This window comes from Diabrotica virgifera, chromosome 2 (genome assembly GCF_917563875.1).
Source record: "Diabrotica virgifera virgifera chromosome 2, PGI_DIABVI_V3a".
NCBI lineage: Eukaryota > Metazoa > Arthropoda > Insecta > Coleoptera > Chrysomelidae > Diabrotica > Diabrotica virgifera.
In genome coordinates, this window is record NC_065444.1 from 257,921,986 (window position 1) to 257,942,402 (window position 20,417).

The window sequence follows — 20,417 nt, forward strand, 5'->3', positions numbered from 1 at the left end:
GCTAATGTTTGCAGACGACATGGTATTGATAGCAGAAAACAGAGAAGACTTTCAGAACAATCTTGAAATCCTAGAAGAAGAAATATCAAACATAAATATGAAAATTGGTACAGAGAAAACAAAAACAATGATAATTTCAAATACGAGGAAGACACACGCAATAGAATTAGACGGGAAACAACTAAAACAATCGAATCAAATGGTAAACAAGATATGGAAATAAACGAGAGAATGGGACGAACAGGAAGCTTATTTAACACTAGGAAAACAACATTTTTGGGGAAAAAAGAGATACCGGAGAAAGTAAAAACGGCAGTCGTTAAATCAGTAGTTAGACCAACAATCATGTATAGCAGCGAGACATGGACATTGACGGGGAGACAAAAATCCAGAGTCAATACTATGGAAATGAGGTTCCTGAGGAAAATAGCAAACAGAAAGAGGACAGACAAAATACGAAACGAAACAATTAGACAAAACCTAAAACTAGAACCAATCAATGAAAAAATAGTAGAGGGACAAGTTAGATGGTTCGGGCACGTGTATAGAATGTCGAACGAGAGGCTAACAAAACGAGTGTTCGAAACGAGAGTACAGGGGAAAAACAAAAGAGGAAGCAGGAAGACCCAGAGTTATGTGGGTAGATGAAATCAGGAAAGAAGTCGAGAAGAAGAGATTGACATTGGAAAGTGCAAGAAACCTAACGCAAGATCGGAAAGCATGGAGACTACAATGCCAAACTCAACTCCACCAGCCTTACACCTAAAGGTAGAAAGGCTTAGGACTAAGTAAGTAAGTAATACTAGGCAACTGTAAATAATACTTATAACATTTAAGGGAGCGTTCAAGTATTACGTAACGCGATTTTTGAAGATTTTTGACCCCTCCCCCCCTACGTAACGCACTCTATTGGGCGTTTAACTATTGCGTAACGCAATTTTTGAAGATTTTTGACCCCCCTCCCGCCCAACCTGCGTTACGTAATACTTGAACGGCCCCTAAGATTTCACAGGAGTTGTTTATACTTTATACCATGTTTAAATTACTTCGGTCACATAGACAGGCTAACAGGGAATATGAAAAGCCAGATACTAAGAAGAAGATCTCAAACACATCTGGAACAGGATCGCAGCTAATGAAGACAGCAAGCTAACAATATTTAGAGTGTCAACACGCCCTGACAAGGGCTCAAGGATTGACGAGGAGGATTTTATTGTTACATACTTCTTCTTCTTGTGCCACTCCTATCGAAGATTGGAAATCATCAAGGCTATCCTGACCTTGTTTACAGTTAACATAAAAAGTTCATTAGTGGTGCAGCCAAACCACTCTCTCAAATTCCGCAACCATGACATTCTTCGACGGCCTGGATTCCGTTTTCCTTCTATTTTTCCTTGCATTATAATTTGAAGTAATGCGTTTTTATGTCCTCTCATCAGGTGACCCAAATATTCGAGTTTTCTTCGTTTTATCGTTAACAAAATTTCTGGGTCTTTTCCTATCCTTCGTAATACTTCAAGGTTTGTGACTCTTTTAACCCAACTTATCTTCAGCATTCGACGGTAGCATCACATCTCGAAACTTTCAATATTTTTTATGTTGTTCTGTTTGAGAGTCCAGAGTCCAGGCCTCTACACCGTATAATAGCGTGTTAAATACGTAACCTCTTTGCATTCTTAATCGTAGAGGGATGCTTATATCTCTGTTGCAGAAGAATTTTCTCATCTTTATGAAGGTGGCCCTGGCAATTTCGATACGTCTTTTTATTTCATTGTTTTGGTCTGCAATTTCGTTTATTAAAGTTCCTAAGATTTATAACTTGATACTTTTTCAATTGAAAAACCATTGAATATGTATTAAATTAAAGTGGATTATAGACAATTAAATGTATATTTTTTTCGGTGAGTACTCAAACCTAAGTATTCAAGCTAAAATGACGGGAAAACGGTGCATTTTATAACATACTTATCAAAAACTTGTCAAAACACTTAGCAATACCCATCAAATGAGCTTTAGAAAAAGTTGATAGCACCACAATTTAGCAAGTTATGATGAAAATAAAAGAACCCTTTCGATTTTTTTAGGAAAAAGTGAAAAGTAAAAATGTGCTATTTCCACAAAAGTTAAAATTTACAGTAATCCCTATAAGGCTTTCTTTATTTTAGTGTAAGTAATGATCTTAAAAAATTTAACTGATTTAGAGTGCATAGTTTTGAAAAAAAAGTATGATTTAAAAAAATCGTGATATTTCAAATTTTCCTCATTTTGATTTTCTTTTGTTAAAACTCCAAAAATACTCTATATGTATATACGTACAAAATGATATAAAACCAAATTTTACAAATTTTTACAAAGTTTTTTTTTAACAAATGTTTTGCTGGTTTAATAATCCTCTAACTTCTAACATAAATAATAACCGAGATAGAAACATTTAAATCCTTAATTTTACGGAGAGAGCTATGTAATAGAAGCCCTTTAACCTTTATCTTTAAAAAACTAAGGAGTCTAAAAGAATAAAATTAATATTATTTTAAAGCGCTTGAAATTACCTTTCAAGTGGTAATTAGACAAACCGATATCATAAAAATCAACGGAGTTATTTTACAAAAAACAATAAATTTTTTTGAAAAATTTTTGGAGCATAAATTTTTAAACATTTTTGGAGAATAAATTTTAATGGTATCAACTACTTCAGCAGCTCATTTGATAGATATTTCTGAGTGCTTTGACAAATATTTAGTAAGTATATGTTATAAATGCATCGTTTCCCGTTACTCAAGCTTGAACACTTAGATTTGAGTACTATCCGAAAAAAATATACATTCAATTATCTATAAACCACTTTAAGTTAATAATAAAAGATATTTCGGACAATAAATTTATTTTACATTTTATTAGCTTCAATTTTGGTAATTATAACTTTTTTGTTAAAACTTTTAGTTTTTGAGTTATTTATGAAAAACCGCTTTAAAACATGCATTTTTTCCATGAAAAATTAAACATTTTGATCTTTAATAACTCAAAAATTATTCATTTATTTTAAAAACTTGATATAAGAGATTTTGCTTACAATTTGTCCCTCTATCGGTTTGTGGGGTTATTTTTAATAAAATAATTTTCACCCCCGAAAAGTGGTGGTATCCACCCCCAGGATAAAAGCGCAAGTTAACACCATGTCACCTATGTTCCTTGAGGTATCCTCTAACAGCTCACCAATTTTCATGAAAATCGATGGAGGTTCAACGAAATCGCAGGTAATAGCTCATATCCACCTTTAGTGACTGCAGTATTAATAATAGTATCACATTCATAATCGCAATAGACAATGTACGCTTTATTTTCATTCTTACAATTTTATTTTAATAAACTACAAAGGCGGGAAAATTATTGATGAAATACCCTAGAACAGCGGTTCTCAAACTTTTTGAGTCATGTACCACCTACAGTTCTTTTTATTATTTTTGGTACCACATATGTATACAAAGTGTAACAAAAATACAGGTCATAAATTAAATCACATATTCTGGAACCAAAAATAGTTCGATTGAACCTAACTTACCCTAGTACCTACAAATATGCACACAAAAAAGTTACAGCCCTCTGAAGTTACAAAATGAAACTCGATTTTTTCCGATATATCGAAAACTATTGGAGATTTTTTAATGAAAATGGACATGTGGCATTACTATGGCAGGAAATTATAGTGAAATTTGTGCACCCATAAAAATTTTATGGGGGTTTTGTTCCCTTAAACCCCCCCAAACTTTTATGTACGTTCCAATTAAATTATTATTGTGGTACCGTTAGTTAAACACAATGTTTTTGAAACTTTTTTGCCTCTTAGTATTTTTTCGATAAACCAGTTTTAATCGAGATTCGGCTTCTTTTTTAATATGTTTACATAAAAATTTTATGGAGGTTTTGTGCCTTTAAACCCCCCAAATATTTGTGTACGTTCCAATTAAACTATTATTGCGGTACCACTAGTTGAATACAGCGTTTTTAAAACTTTTTTGCCTCATAGTATTTTTTCGATAAGGCACCTTTTATCGAGATGTGGCTTCTTTTTTAATATGGTCAAAAATATACCTCAATCTGTAATTTATAAATAAAAATGTTCATATTATTATCGGGTCTTTATACAGTGCTAGTCAAAAGTCCGTACCCCCCTCGTATCTTTTGAACGGCTATACCTATAGTAGTGAAATTTAGAGGAAGGAAATAAACGGACGTAAGCTTCTTAACTAGTCATGACAGGTGACGTAATAGTGGCAGATGACGTTGCAGCGCCACCATGACAGATAATTTTAAATGGGACCTTATGGCAAGTGATACCTCGTTTGAAAGGTATTGAAAATACCTATTCAGTTATACTAATTTTGTTTGAGTTTAAGCTAATTTTGATGAATAAATGAAATAAATATAAAATTGTAGTTTCGCATTTAATTAATAAAAATTCAAAATTCCTCCTATGATTACTTGTCAAAAAGGTTGACGTTGACGTAAAAACTACGAAAGAATTGAAAAACGTCACCTTTTTGACAAAAAAAAACCATAGGCGGACATTTTTATTTATTCAATGTGAAACTTCAATATGTATCATATTTATTTAATTTAATCACCAAAATCAAAATCAACTTAAACCCAAAAAATTAGTATGACTGAATAGGTATTTTGAATACCTTTCAAAGGAGTTATCACTTGCCATAAATTCCCATTTAAAATTATTATCGGTCACAGTGGCTCTGTAACGTCATCTGTCACTATTACGTCACCTGTCATGACTAGTTAAGAAGCTTACGTCCGTTTATTTCCTCACTCCAAATTTTACTCTTAAAGGTATAACCGTTCAAAAGATACGAGGGGGGGTACGGACTTTTGACTAGCATTGTATAATAATCGTACAGTATACAAATATGCGGTGGATTTGACAAATATTCAAAATATCTCGATAAAAACTAGCTTTTCGACAAATTATTAAGAGGCAAAAAAGTTTTAAAAACATTGTGTTTAACTAATGGTGCCACAATGATAATTTACCTGGAACGTACAAAAAAGTTTGGGCGGGAGGAGATTTAAAGGAACAAAACCCCCAAAAAATTTTTATGGGGTGCACACATTTCACTATTATTTTTTTTTAAGATTTTAATATGTCCGTTTTCAATAAGAAAACTCAAATAGTTTTCGATATATCGGAAAAAATTGATTTTAATTTTGTAACTTCAAAGGGCTGTAACTTTTTTTATGTGCCCATTTGTACTAAGGTAAAATCGAACTATTTTTGGTCCCAGAACATGTGATTTAATTTAAGACCTGTATTTTTGTTACACCCTGTATTTTTATAGTGTATTATGAAGACTTACTAAGTACTACTATTTTAATTTTTTTTTTTTGTATTTTGTGTACCACCGCAAGTAATGAAATGTACCACCAGTGGTACATGTACCACAGATTGAGAATCGCTGCCCTAGAACTTTTACAATTGCATCGCATTCACTTGAAACGTTAACGGTAATATAATATATATGCAACATATTCAATGCAATGATGGCGTAATGGATGCGTTCTGAATAATTTATCCCTTCAAAACAAATAATCATCAAAGTTAAAGCGGCATGACATGTTACAAAGTAGAATTCATAATCGCAACAATAGACCGTAAGCCATATTTTAAACTGAAAATGTTAATAGGGGAAACGAGAGTGTAGAATTTCGCCAGGTTGTGAATGTGATACCGAAACTTCTAGTTGCATAGAGACCAATAGAGATTTTAAATTAAGGGTGATATGTTGTAGGGTATGATCAATATTTTTATTATTTTGTATACATAACAATACAGACTTGTAGTACAATAAGAAAGGATCCAAAGTTTAACAACAAAATATTGAAACAACACTGTTTCTTTTTCAATTCTTTTATTGGTAAGAAATTGTTACGTTGAACATAGCGTAACAGCTTTTTTATTTTATATTTCTCTCATTTTCTATTAATTATTCTCTTTTCCTGTTTTTAAATCCTCTTCTTCTCCGCGACAAAAGCGGCAATCATCATAGCTATTGGCATTTTAGAGGCGGCTGCTATGAAAACTTCATTTGATGTACATCCGAACCATTTACTCAGGTTGCGCAGCTACGATATTCTGAGTCTTCCTATGCTTCTTTTTCCTTGAATCTTTCCCTGCACAATCAATTGGAGCAAGTTGTATCTTTCTCCACGTGTAATACATTCGAGATATTCCAATTTTCATATTTTGATGGTATTTAAGATTTCCATTTCTTTATTCATCTTTCTCAAAACCTGGAGAGCCGGGTAATTTTTTCTCAGGTCTTTTTTCCATATTCCGATTGTCCTTCAGGACTTAAGGGGTCTGTCTTCCCTTTAATATTCGTTCGCCTACAGGACCATTGGATAGAACCTCCATCATCTGTTAATCTTGGTCTGTAGTCTTAGACAAGGGACCCTCACAGAGTGCTATCAGCCAGACCAGCTAAACTCTGGTCTTTTTCTTCTTATTCAGGTGCTATCTCCGCTACGAAGGTTGGCAATCATCATAGCTATTTTAATTTTTGAGGCAGTAGCTCTAAATCGTTGTTTTGAGCTACATCCAAACCATTTTCTCAGGTTCTTCAGCCATGAAATTCGTCTTCTTCCGATGCTTCGTTTGCCATCTATCTTTCCTTGCATTATGAGTCGTAGGATGCCATACTTCTCGCCCCGCATCACATGTCCGAGATACTGTAGCTTTCTTTCTTTAATTATTGTAAGTTCAACTTCCTTCTCTTTACCTATTCTTCTCAGTATTTCATTGTTCGTAACTCTATCTACCCAGGAAACCCTCATAATTCTTCTTTAGGTCTACATTTCAAAGGCGTTAAGTCGTCTCATTGTCTCTACATTTAACGTCCATGATTCCACTCCATAATATAGTACACTGTAGACGTAACATTTTGTTAGGCGTACTTTAAGAGCTAATGTTAAATCTTTGCTACATAGGACCTTTTTCATTTTTATAAAATTAGAACGTGCTTTTTCGATTCTGACTTTTATTTCTGTAGTGTAGTCATTATTTTCTGTTATAAGTGTTCCTAGGTAAGTGTACTTTTTTACTCTTTCGATCTGCTGGCCCTCTACTATCAAGATTTCGTTAGTATTATGGTTTTTTTTACTAATTTTCATAAACTTCGTCTTTTTGATATTGAGAGAGAGTCCGTACTCCCTACTACACTTTACTATTTTACTCATGAGTCTTTGCAAGTCTTGTAAACTATCGGCTATTATTACTGTATCATTTGCGTATTTGATGTTGTTAACTAAGGCTCCATTTACTCTTATGCCGACTGTTTCATCTTCCAGAGTTTCTCGCATTACCTCTTTAGAATAAGCGTTACATAATAGAGGTGATAGTATGCAGCCTTGCCTGAGTCCTCTCTTTATTTCCATTTCTTCAGATGTTTCCTTTTCAATTCTTACTATTGCTCGCTGATTGTAATAAAGGTGTGTTATTAGTCTTAAACCTCTTTCATCTAGGTTTTTATTTTTTAGGATTTCCATGAGTCGATCATGTTTTACTTTATCAAACGCTTTATTGTAGTCTATAAAACAGACGTAAAGAGGATGGTTAACATCCAAACATCTCTGTATCAGCACGTTGAAGGAGAATAATGCCTCTCTGGTACCCATACCATTGCGGAACCCATATTGAGTGTCACTAATATCCAGCTCCAGTTTAGAGTGTATTCTGGCGTGGATAATTTTCAATAGAATTTTCAAGGTATGTGACATTAAGCTTATGGTTCGGTAGTCACTGCATTCTTTGGCATTCACTTTCTTTGGCAAACACACAAATGCTGATGTCATTTCTCTAGGGATGATTCCTGTAGTATAGATTGCGTTGAACAGTTCTACTATTATGTCCAGGTTTTTCTCGTTGACCAACTTTATCAGCTCGCTAGGTAATTCATCTGGACCAGCAGATTTATTGGTTTTCATAGAGTTTATTGCCTGACTAACCTCTGATTTGGTTATCTCTGGGCCTACATCTCCCGTTTGGCTATCTACGGATGTACTAGCTTCTCTCTGGTCATGAAATAGTTCCTCGACGTACTCTTTCCATCGTCGTAGTTTTCGTTTTGTCTCCATTATAATATTTCCATTTTTGTCGAGCAATATATTTGAGGTTCTTCGATTTCCTATTCCGGCTAGTTCTTTGACTTTTTTATGTAGGTTGAAGTTGTCATATGTGTTTTGCAGTTCTTCTATCTCTTTACATTTTTCAGAGAAGTAGGTTTCTTTAGCCTCCCTAATTTTTCTTCTTATTTGGTTTTGAATCTGTTTATAGCGGGTCTTATTAATGGTTTTGTTTTTTCTTCTTTCATTCATCAACTCTAGAATTTCCTCCGTCATCCATTCTTCTTTCTAACATCTGGTCTTTTATTATTCGTCTATCCCTCCTATTTTTGTCCGGGCTTGGGACCGGCTGTATCGGTAGTAGAGCTTCTCAGTTCACTCCACAACTAGCATAATAAAAGTTACTATTTTATATGAGATACAAAATGGGGACTATAATGATCATATTGACTATGAACTGATGAACTGATAAAGTTATATGATCAGAATCAATATTAAGTAAATTAATTTTATTTTTAAAATTTTATTAAAAGATTAATACAGTTATAAATCTTAATTTTTTATGTATTTTGGTCCAGTATTGTGGAAGTATATAATTAAGACATAAAATATCTTATAATTTATATAAGCACCTACACATATAAAATTGAGCTATTGTCAGTTATATTTCTCAGAATAATATCACCGCTGGGATAACCCAATAACCTCTCCTAAGTAACATATTTGTGCACCAGATACGAAAATATAATCGTGTAAAAGATCCCCAGCAGAAACGGAGCATGGTCCCCATGTGTATTAACTATCCTCCTCCAACATCTATATCCAATCTTTCCTGGACCATCACTCGAAACGGGAACGACGACAGCGGGAAGAGAGACGGTTCGTTCTTTGTCCGAGCGGTCGGTAATATAGTTGTCTTTTGTTATTGGATCATGAATTGGGTTTCAACGCCAGCCGGTGAAAGCCCCGGAAAGCTCTATTAGCAGTCTTTCTTCTCTAAAGCCGCCGCCGACGGCTTAGGAGCTTTGCGCTGTCATGGCCGCTCCCGCTAAAGGTTTTTACATTGAAATGTGCTGATTCCCTTTGTAGCTTTATACTTTTGCTGCTTGCCACACATGGTTTTATATATTTTCTACTGTGGTCGATTGACTGACTATATGCGAGATATTTCTCTTGCTTGTATGTAGGTATATGTATTTTTATATATAGGAAGTTATGTTTTTGAAAGGTCTCATTAAACGAGTTGATTTTAAATTAGTTATAAACAGGGCCGCGTCGTCCACGTGTGCAATGTGTGCGGCGTACACAGGCGCCAGCAATTAGGGGTAGGGGGCGCCACTAGAGTTGTTAAAAAAATTTTACGCCGGTCAAAATAACCCTTACCCATTTACCGATCTTGCCACCCTGTATAACTCAACTTCAAAGGTAGGCACATTACGTATTGATTTATACCTGCATAAATATATCTGCATAGATATATCTGCATAAACAAAAAACTCCTGTACAGATATGCAGCCACCAAGGCACCGGTCCAGCAGAATTTATGCTTTAAAGCTATTGTACAAAAAATTTTCAGAAATTTAAGATGTTTTATGTAATACAACACATTCGGATAAATTTGATCTTGATTCAAAGTATCAAACTAGATGTTTAGAAGATAAAATATCAACATTTACATTCATAAGCTCAGTCCACATCAACGGCGGATCCAGCAACCTTGCAAGGAGGGGGCAATGAAATAAAAAATTTCTCGTCACTTGCGTACGCAGGATTCTCTTTCGGTATGGGCTGTTACTTTATTTTTCTTCATGTACCATGTCCTTTCAGAACGTTGGTTACTATCATAGCTATCTTAATTTTATTCACTGCCACTCTAAATCAATCACGAAGTGCTTTTTCGTCCTGGACTGCGTTTGCCTTCTATTTTCACTTGCATAATATTTTGCAGAAACCTATATTTGAAACTTCTCATTACATGTCCAAAATACTCCACTTTTCTCTTCTTGATGATTTCTATACTCTCAGATAGTCTTGCTGAGACGTTCTAGTATTGTGGAGTTTCGAATCTTTTTCACCCAAGATACTTTTTCTTTTATAGAACCACATTTCGAAAGCCTCAAGGCGATTTAGGTAAGTAGATCGATTTTATTCACAGTCCAAGACTCGACACCATACAGTGTCCAAGTGTAAGACCCAGAACACGTACTTTGGAGAAAGAATTCTGTTTTATGTTTCATTCCGTTATTCAGTCAACAGGACACAAAACTCACTATTTATTTTCAATCGTAATTATCTCTTTCTTAAAAAAAGGCGACACCAGGCGAAGTCTCAAGGAGGGGGCAATTGACCCCATTGACCCCCCCTTGGATCCGCGCCTGGTCCACATAATATGATATGGTATAAAGTGCTGATGAAAGTTAACTTCGTTAAATGCTTTACAAGAGTTAAAACAATTCTTGCTCGGGTTTCGGACAGATAGAAGATTTAATTTTGTTATTATACCACAGCAAATGAAACTGCAGAGAAACTGGACGTGGAGCCTAGTTTTCAACCAGCCACAGCTATGGCGTCGGAATAAACTCAGACGGTTCTATTACAAAACATAAAGACAAACTGATTTTGGATCCTAAAATATCATACAAAGTTCATTTCTTTTATTGTGTTCTCGACCAAGCATTAACATCAGTAAATGAAAGATTTTCCATATTGGAAAATCATGTTGATTCTTTCAAATTTTTATATAATTTGAACAACATTACAGAAAACTCAAAATTAAAACTTTTTTGTAGAAATTTGTAAAAAAATGAGATTTAATGCTTATCTAGATATAGCGGGGGACGATTTGTGTAAAGAAATTATATAGCGTCGGCCTTTGTTACAAGAATTAAATAATGATGTTTGCAAAATTTTAAAATTTATATTTTTAAACGAATTTACACAGTTTACCAAAATTTAACAATAGGTCTTCGCATTCTGCCCACTCTGCCCATATCTGATGCCACTGCTGAACGATCATTTTCTAAATTGAAACTTGTAAAAAAAATTATAAGTTTTTATAAAAATGTTTATAAATTTTTATAGAAAATTTATACCTCATCTCGATAGAGTCGTCAGTATTAAATAAAAATTGATATTCACCATATTATAAAAAGATTTTCAGAACTGAAGGCGCGAAAAGTTAATTTTTTATAAAATAGCTACAGTTGAGTCCGCGAGTCTTTACCCGTGCGTCATTAATACCTGGCGAGATAAAACACATACTTTTTATCTAGCATCATTCTCTTCCACGCATGAAACTCATGACAAACCAGCTGCCGTTTGTTATTAAGTAACAACACATGTTATTTTTATGAACCATCTAGACTCAGTGCATTGAAAAGAGATAGGTACAAAAAAAGACGATTCGGTATGTTTTCATATTTTAAGCACAATTTGTTTGACGTTTCTGCTTTGTTTAATTTTGTGGCTGTCAGTCAGTTGAACTTTTTGCGGTTTTTGTCGAATTTTTGCGTTTTGAAGTTTCTTTAAATTACACAAACAGTTGTTTTCACAACTAATTTTATATTGGGCTTTGAAATTTTAATGTAAATAATTCTATTTTGGCAATTAATATTTAAAACATACAAAGCTAACGTCATTCACACAGTAAAGAAATGACTGTGTTTAGATTTCCGTCAAAGTGAATAAAATAACAAAAATAAAATATGTTGTTGGATTTTTTTATAAATTGTTTATTTATTTATTAATCAATAATAATAAAATAATTTATTAAGCTACTTCAAATGTAGCTGTAATTCTGCACAAAAATTTTGAAGCAAAACTTACATTTGACATTCTATATATTTGATAACATCAAATTTTATAATGAAACCCGTAATCGGAACAGTAGCCACTTTCTGTCAGTTGTTGTTGCGTGAAATAGATTTCCGACTTATTTCGTATGCTTTAAATGATGACGCACGGGTAAAGACTCGCGGACTCAACTGTATTTCATGTTTACCTATATCTTTAGTTATTTTTGTTGTTACGCCAAAGATTTATTTCTATTTAATTATTTTAACTTACTTTATTTTCCTGTTGAATGTGTGAGAATTTTTAGTTATTTTTGTGTCTTTACAATCAGTAGCGCACCTAGTATTTTCTTCTGGAGGTGTTGGCTTGGGCACCGAAATTTTTTGTATTGCTTGTGAAAGTTACATTTTCTTACTATCCTTTATATATTTTTCATATGCCCTGGAGGGGGTTTTAATCCTCAAACCCCCCCCTGGATGCGCCACTGGTTACAATAAATAGTTGTTAATTTTGGGCCCCATTAAATGTTTTGCACACAAGCGCTACCACGTGCTGGCGCGGCACTGGTTATAAACGCTTAATAATTTCTTCTTAAAGTTCCCTCTTTTGTCGGAGGTTCGATATCATAATGGCTATGGTTACTTTGTTGACTGATGCTCTGAATAGTTGTAATGAACTACAGTTAAACCATTCTCTAAAGTTCCTCAGTCAGGAGATGCGTCTTATTCCTATGCTTCTTCTTCCTTGGATCCTTCCTTGCATAATAATTCTCAGTAACTCATATTTTTCTCCTCTGGTCATGGGACCCAAATATTCCAGTTTTCTAGTTTTTATACTCTTCATAATTTCTAACTCCTTATTTAAACGTCGTAGCACTTCAACATCGGTAATCCTTTGAACCCACTGAATTTTTAATATTCTTCTGTAACACCACATTTAGAACGCTTCTATTCTTCCTATGTGTTGTCTCTTCAATATCTAAGCTTCCATTCCGTATAGCAATATAGAAAATATGTAGCATCTTAGAGCCCTCAATCTAAGAGGCAACTGAAGGTCTCTGTTTGTAAGCAGTGTCTTCATTTTTATAAATGCTTGCCTTGCAGTTTCAATTCGGACTTTAATTTCTTTGCGTTGGTCATTTTTGTCATCAACCTAGGTTCCCAGATATTTGTATGACTTAACTTTTTCTATTTGGGTTTGCTCTATCATTAACCTTTCATTTCCATGTTCTGTTTTTGAGACAATAATAAATTTAGTTTTTTCTTGTTTATTTTTAGTTCATATCGAATGCAATAATAATGGGTAATAATTTATACAACTTTAATTTCTTCTTAAACATCATAAACATCATAAAGAGGAGAAAAACAGAATACTTCGGCCATATAATTAGAGGGCCTAAATACCATCTACTTCGCCTTATAATACAAGGAAAAGTGGAGGGAAAGAGATGGATTGGTCGAAAGAAACTTTCACGGTTACGTAATATTAGACAATGGTGTGGTTCCACGGTAGAATAATTATTTCGCGCAGCAGCCGATAGAGAGAGGTTTCAGGAACTTGTAAACATGATGACAGCCAACGTCTGAATACGGAAACGGCACCATAAGAAGAAGAAGAAGAAGAAGAATTTCTTCATGCCTATAATACACAAATAACTGTTTGGTCTTTTCTTTATTCGGCGTATAAATCTTTGTTATTCTTGTCATATTCTTGTAAGGAAGCTATCAAACAAAGCTACAGAATTGGGGAACTAGGAAATGTACAGAAAAACTAAATACAATAATACAATAACTTGGAGAAGGCTCTGCCATCAAAGTATTTCAGATATATCTGCCAGCATTGGAATTTTTACAAGTTTCTTTCGAAGGATCCAGCATATTATAGAAGGCGTTCGATAGGGTTCAACAAGATAGGCTATTTAAATATCTAGAAATAATTGGAATAGATGATAAATATCTGAGAGACTTTTACAACATCTGTATTGTAATCAAGAAGCTTCTATTCTGGTAGACGGCAAAGAAACATACAAAATTTGCATTCAAAGAGGTGTCAGACAGGGTTATGTGTTATCCCCAACTTTGTTTAACGTTTACTCAGAAATAATTTTTAACGAAGCCTTGGAAGGGCAATATGGAGTTCGAATCGGGGGAGAAACTATTAATAACATCAGATATGCAGATGACACCGCGATCATGGCTGATAGTATCAAAGATTTTCAATTCCTTATAGATCGAGTCACTACAGAATGCTCTAATAACGGACAACATAAATACAACAAAGACTAAGTTACTTGTGGTTAGTAGACAAGACGTCGGCTCTAAGCAAATAATTGTTAGTAATGAACCGATAACAAAAGTTAACCATTTTAAATACCTAGGATGTTGAGTAAACGAGACACTAAATCCGGATGAAGAAATTAAAACTCGTATAGGAAATTGCAACAGGGGCATTTATGAAACTTATATATATTCTGAGCCATTCTCAGCTGAATTTACAACTAAGAATCAAGTTCCTAAAATGTTATGTGTATCCTGTATTACTATAATATGGATGTGAAACTTGGATCATCAAGGTTAACATGATGAACAAATTAGAAGCCTTAGAGATGTGGTCATATCGTACAATGCTCAGAATATCTTGGGTTCAACGCATTTCAAACAGAGAAGTACGAAACAGAGTAGGTCAAGGCAAAGGTGATTTAATGAAGATGATAAAAAGGAGAAAGCTTGAATATCAGGGGCATATAATGAGAGGTAGCAGATACAGGATACTGAAGCTAATTCTCAACGGAAAGATCAACGGAAAAAGCGAAATTGGTAAGAAGAAAATATTCGTGGCTCCGAAACCTTCGTCAGTGGACTGGTTTATCAGGAGATGAATTATTACATGCCGCGTAAGATCGAGAACGATATCGGCAAATTGTTGTGGAAGCTACCCACGCCTAAAATTTGGACAGAGGAAGAAGCCCAGGCCCACTTAAAAGACCTGATGGCACTTTTGACAAATATAAAAAAGGAACGCTAGAGATCTTACTGCATAACTACTACCCAGGTTAAACAATTATTAATTAACAAAACTTCGAACTACTTTGCTTTATTTAAATCTCCTGGGGAGGATAGAATATTTCCTGCCTTACTTCAAAAAGGATTGGACATCCTAGCGCCCATCCTAACAAAATGTTTTGTGGCTACCCTAGCACTGGGTTCTATAACGAAGTCTTGGACAAGTATAAGGGTGATGTACATACACAAAATAGGAAGACAAGAAAACTCCCTACCTAAATACTACAGGCTGATCAGCTTTGCATCATTTCTTTAGAAGACAATAGAAAAAAACCTTGTAGGCATGTTAAGGAGGGATCATTGACAGATCATCCTCTCATAAAGAAGTAAAATGAACAAAAGAGGCATTGGACGAAGTAGTAAAAGTAGAAAATCAGTCACCCGATTACTAATGGAGAAATTGCATTAACCGCCTTCCTATATAGAAAGCGCATTTAATAATGCACTACCAAACTCACTTTATGATGCAGCATCATCAAAAACGGATATCCTCTACTGCAACTGGAAAATAGGCTGATTCTAACCGAGCTGCAAGGAGAGGTGATTTTAGCCTAAACAGCTAAGTGGTGCCAACGAGGGAGCGTGTTCTCTCCCCTCCTGTGGTCACTCCTAGTGGATGACGTAATTTCACTCCTTGGCGCACAGGGGGTAGCAGTGTAGGTCTATGCGAATAATCTGGTAGTTATGGCAAGAGAAAAATATGGTAATACTTAATCCAGTAATCTCCAAAGAACACTAAATATCCTAACTAGGTAGTGCGACAGGAAAAACCGCTTTGTCAATAGCAATAAAGCAGTAGTAAATTTTACAAGGACACGAAACCTGGGTAACACCTGATGCCCGCTCTAAGAACTGTGAAAAATGCGAATGTGGTCAAATCTAGGAGAAATTCTAGATAGGCGGCTTACATGGGAAACCCATTTAGTTAAAAATAATTAACAAAGCTAAGCTTTTCCTTTGGACATGTAGAAGGATATGTGGGATAATTTGTGATCCCAAACAAATGTACAGGCTATATTATATACCAACAAAATGGAGAAGAGGGCAAAAGTAGGAGCATGGAGAAGGCGGATAAAATGCCAGGAAAGATGCTAAAAGTATACTGGAATAAAATCTGGAGAAAGAAATAAAACTAACCCAGATTTGGAAATGTTACCAGATTTAATGCAACCTAAATAGATACAATTTTGAAAAGCCATTTAAGAGGAAACAGTAGCGATCCACAGGTAGCAAAAACGCGTTCCAAGATTGCGGCTGTAATTTTGAATATTTTTTCGAGATATTTGGCACACGTACTCGTAATATAATAAAGAATGGCGTTACAGAGCCCAATTTGAAAAATATATTAATATGTGGAAATTACTCTGTAATTAAATACAATATTAAAAAAACGAGCCTGTACCGTCATTAAGAAGAACAAAAAAATACACTTTCTTCAAATAAACTTTTTTATCCGATGCCTAGATTTTGTGTCATTTTGGAACTACTAAAATTTTTTATTTCATTAGTAGTTCCAAAATTACACAAAATATAGGCATCGGATAAAAAAGTTTATTTGAAGAAAGTGCATTTTTTTGTTCTTCTTAATGGCGGTACAGGCTCGTTTTTTTAATATTGTATTAAATTACAGAGTAATTTCCACATATTAATATATTTTTCAAATTGGGCTCTGTACCGCCATTCTTTATTATATTACGAATACGTGTGCCAAATATCTCGAAAAAATATTCAAAATTACAGCCGCAATCTTGGAACGCGTTTTAGCTACCTGTTGATCGCTACTGTTTCCTCTTAACGTTCTCTATCTAGGAAGGTACAATAGGAATCGATTACAACGATCGTCGATCATACTGGCAGATCAATGCTTGTATAGAGACGGCTCTAAAACCGATGAAGGAGTTGGAGCTGGGGTATATGGAGGGTAACTAAAGCTATGCCTTAGTGAAAGTATAGGTAATCACTTTATCTTTCAATGGCAAATGTAAACTATAGAGATGTGTTTGCCGGATCTGATAGCAAGGCTTGATTAACGGCACTGGAATCGAATTGGATTGATTCAAAATTAGTTTGGAATAGTCTACAGAATTTGATTCGGATTGAAACAAAGTAACAAATTAAGTTTACTTGGGGTACCTGGACATACTGGTATTGAAGATCTGTTGAAAGAACAACTCACGCTGCTACAGCTACAAATTGGTGTGAGGGGTATATTTTCTTTGTGAATTTTTAGAATTCCATGTAGGTGTGGTGTTAGTATTTTTCTTCGGTAGTCTATTAGTTATTCCTTAAATTTGTGCAGTTTTTTATATATTTTGTCTTTCAGTGATTTAGTTGGATTCTATTAGTTTTGTGTAGGTTATACTTGTGACCAATTCTTGAATTTTCTCTTGATATTGACTTCTGTCCATAATTACAGTTGCGTTGCGCTAGTCATCTGGTAAAATTATTATAGACTAATTTTCTTTTAGAGATTTGATAGCTTTGTGTTTCTTTTTTCTAACATTTTCTTTTGCTATTTTGCTTTTCTCTAGTTCCTTTTTTACATAGTACTCTATTCTTCCTTTTTGCTGTATTGATATTACTTGACAGTTTTTCAACTGCAATAATTATGTCTAGAATATTCCAAATAACTTAAATCTCACAGCAACTATAAATTGATGAGAATTTGCAAATTCTTCTTCTTCTTGATGTGCATATCCGTGACGAATGTTGGTGATCATCATGGCAATCTTTATCTTATTTGTAGAAGCGCGGAAAAGCTGCACAGATGTTGTGTTGAACGAAGTTCTGAGGTACTTTAACCAGGATGTTCTTCTTCTTCCTGGACCTCGCTTTCCAAATATTTTTCCTTGCAGGATGGCTTATAAAAACTTGCAAATATGTATTAAAAAATATGAAATATGAATTAAGTTCTGATTCAAATTTGTAGATCGTAACTGATACAGATCATCGAAAGATACTCAAAAGGTATGGGCCTAAAAGGAATATAATAGCAAATTATAAAATTTAACTTACGAATTCCATCCATCTCTGTTATTATTTGAAATTTAAAGCTATTGCCTCGACTAAACAACCACAAGGATAATATAAATCTGCTTTCATATTTCACAAAAAAATGCTTTTCCCAATAATACCCCACAAACTAACTAACCAATTCAATCCAACTTTTCATATCCATCTTACTTCGGGAATAGAATTAGACCATTACGAAATCAAAGCACGTTTAATATAAACACGATCCTCTATTATATTACAGGACAGCAACTTTATAATACCAGCAGGCCCTGATTTCTTTGGGGAAATACAAGTTTTGATTATGTCTGGCCGCCCTGTTTGAATATCAAAACATCGCTGTGTACCTATCGAGGGATTTGCCTTTTAACACTCCGTTTATTCGATATTTAGACAGACTTATTTTACGCACCAGTTGGCACAACACAACGCGTAATTTCAAATTTGCTAGGTTGGATCAAGTGCCGTTAAATTTCCTATAATTCTACATATATACAGTGATGAGCGCGCTAATAAACGGAAAAAATAACGCAAAAGATGGGAAACATATTAAGTTGTGAGATAAAAAGAGATGGAACTAGTGGAGGTGGGACATTTATAGAAACCTATAAAGTACCCCGCACAAACCTTATGGAAATTAGGTCCCAGTGGATTTCGTTCATACTTTGGGAAAATACTCTTTGAAGCATCCTGATAAAAAGTTCTCATGGGCACAACTCAATCGTATGAAGGATTTTCAAGATATAGAGAGGCACAAACTCGGAAAATTATAAGATTTACTGGGTATTCCAATTCCCTGAGTTACTGGTTATCTCACAACATGTAGAAGTTTGGATCAAGGAAAAGTACTAGTAGTCGAGGATTTTTTTCTGGCTATCCAATGGCGACCTTTACTTTGACCTTGACCTTCAACGGACGTCATCTTCTGGAGTTTCGAGGGATTTCGGCTTTAAATTGATATAAACAGATTGCTCACGGGTTTTTGAGGTCGCTAAACACGAATATGCCATCAGAATTGACCTCCGAAGGAGGTGCTGGCCAGGGCCACTGTAAAGGACGTCATCTTCTCGAGTTTCGATGATTTTCGGCATTTAATTGATGAAAATGAATTACTGGAGGGTTTTTTGAGGTCGCTAAACACTAGTATGCCACCAGAACCGACTCCCGGAGCACCTGGTTTCCAAGGTCAATGAAAGGCGCTCCTGGAGTTTCGAGGGACTTTGGTAATATGTACATTAATGCAAACAGATTAGCTATACGTTTTTGGGTTGCTGAATACCAATATGTGATCAGCACAGACTCAGGAGCACCTGGTGCCTAAGACAGATTATCTTCTGGAGTTAAAAACCTAGGAGTAATCCATTTGATTCCTCCATTTGATTCCTCCGAAACTCCAGAAGATAACCTTTCTTAGGCACCAGGTGCTCCTGTGTCTGTGCTGATCACGTATTCGTGTTCAGCAACCCCAAAAACCTATAATTAATCCGTTTGCATTAATGTAGTACCAAACACCCTCGAAACTCCAGGAGCCCCTTTCATTGACCTTGGAAACCAGGTGCTCCGGGAGTCGGTTCTGGTGGCATATTCGTATTTAGCGACCTCAAAAAACCCTCCAGTAATTCATTTGCGTCAATTAAATGCCGAAAACCATCGAAACTCTAGAAGATGACATCATTTGCAGTGGCCCTGGCCCACACGTCTTCCTGAGGTCAAATCTGATGGCATATTCGTGTTTAGCGATCCCAAAAACTCATGAATAATCTGTTTATATCAATTTAATGCCGAAAACCCTCGAAGCTCTAAAAGCTGACATCCGTTGAAGGTCAATGTCAAAATGAAATTCGCCATTGGATAGCCAGGAAAAAATCCTAGACTACTAGTACTTTTCCTTGATCCAAACTTCTACGTGTTGCCAGATAACCAGTAACTCAGGGAATTGGAATACCCAGTAAATCTTATAATTTTTCGAGTTTGTGCCTCTATATCTTGAAAATCCTTCATACGATTGAGTTGTGCCCATGAGAACTTTTTATCACGATGCTTCAAAGGGTATTTTCCCAAAGTATGAACGAAATCCACTGGGACCTAATTTCCATAAGGTTTGTGCGGGGTACTTTACATTATATTGATTGTTTCCCACCGTTTGACGTATCAAAAAAATATGTCAACTAAAACTGTCACTGTTACAGTGATAGTTGCCAAACTGATCCGATTCGTCTAAAGGTAGGAAACAATCAATATAATGTAAATTTATAGGTTTTTATCGCCAAATTTGCCACCTCTGCAAGTTTCATCTCTTTTAATCTGACAAATTAATATTTTTCCGTCTTTTACCTTCTTTTGTCGGTTATTAGCGCACTTATCACTGTATACAGAGAGCGGCAAAATTATGGAATAAATTCATTTTTTCCAGAATGGGAGATA